Below are 1797 nucleotides of genomic sequence, written 5' to 3'. Positions count from 1 at the left end.
GTGTACTTCTTTGTTTCCTACTCATCAACTGAATATATGAATGTAATTAATTGCTGTATTCTCCATATAAGTTATATCTTCCTCGCCTGTTTATTACGCAAGAGGTAGGCCTAATAAAATAGTCTTTTTTTTTTGTTGTTCATAATTATTTATTTTTCTTTTATTTTACTCAATTATTTATATTTTATTTTAAACCGACTTGACATATAACGTATTTCAATTTAGAGAAAAAATGGTGAACGGCAAGAGGCGGCAAAGTGTGAATGGTGATGGTTGGTGGTAAGGTGCGTTCTTGCTGGCACTTCTATTTGCATGTAGATCTACATTTGACAAAGGTTGAGAATCTTTCGTATTTAAAGCTTGATTGAATTGATTAAATTTGCTTAACTGAATCATTTATAAGCTGTAATATATATCGTGTCTTGCTGACATCCAGGCTATACTTTTGGTTGCAATATAACATTAAATAAATAAATACTTGCAACCTACTGGAGTGAGGGGTGAAATGATGGTGGAGGAGATCTTGAATATCTATCTTTCAAATGATTAATAAACAAACATTTCAAATGATGGATAATTTGTGTAATTTGTGATATATTCACTTAATAATTGTTGTGTTCATCTGTTTTTGTTTAAAAATTTTAACTTTTTTGTTAATATATGCTGATTATTCACTGCGTATACGTTAAGCAGCAAGGGTTAATTTCTAATTACTATTTACATAAATCTACATTGCACAAACACACTCTTACTCATACATGCTTATGTCTCCCTTTTGCTCTCTCTTTCTCTATCTCACACACACGTACGCACACACATCACACAGAAACACACACGCACACACGCACTCAGAAACACACACAGAGAAACACACATATATATAGGTAGGTAGGTTGATATACGTACAAATATAAGTAGGTCGGTTAATATATATACATATATATAGATAGATAGATAGATAGATAGATAGATAGATAGATAGATAGATAAAGATATATATATATATAGATATAGATATAGATATAGATAGACAGACATAAAATTATACGCATATATGTGTGCATATAGACATATGTAGTGTGTGCGTGTGTGTGTGTGTATACTGTTTTACCTTACAAACAAAACCTATACTAGTAAAGTTTGAAATTCTGCTAAATCTCATATTAGCCTACATTTTATATTTAGTACCTGTTGCTCGTATTTTTATGCATTAACGTATGTTCATTCATTCTTTTACTAAGATTTTCTGACCACCTACTTTGCTCGTTGCAAGATCAGTGACTCATTATCGCTTGGTTTTTCTATTCCTCGCGAACTGGGGCAAATTCCTGCTATCTCTAGCGGCCAGATATTCACTACTGACGATAGGCACAAATAGCCCGAAGCTGTTCGGTCTGGTGTTCCCGTCGTCTACTAGAAGATGGTAAGGGTTTGCTCCCTTGCTTGCAATATATACTGGGTGCAGATTGCATTGATTAGCAGCTGGAGGTGCTAATTGTCAAGTTGACAGCAAAGTGCAGACAACTGGCAGGGTGGATACTGAGGACATTCCGTACAAGGGATCAAAAGGTCATGTTGACTCTATGGAAGACATTTGTTCTGAGCCGCCTAGACTATTGCTCTCAGTTGTGGTCACCACACAATGTTAAGCGGACAGCAGAACTCAAGGCAATTCAGCAGCACTATACAAAAAAGATCGCCACAGTCCAACAGATGAACTACAGGGAGCGACTGAAGGCACTAGGTCTCTACTCCCTGGAGCGCAGGCGGGAGAGATATGTAATAATATACATATGG

The sequence above is a fragment of the Octopus bimaculoides genome, chromosome 5, assembly GCF_001194135.2.
Source record: "Octopus bimaculoides isolate UCB-OBI-ISO-001 chromosome 5, ASM119413v2, whole genome shotgun sequence".
Taxonomy (NCBI): Eukaryota; Metazoa; Mollusca; class Cephalopoda; order Octopoda; family Octopodidae; genus Octopus; species Octopus bimaculoides.
This window is presented reverse-complemented; position numbering follows the sequence as displayed.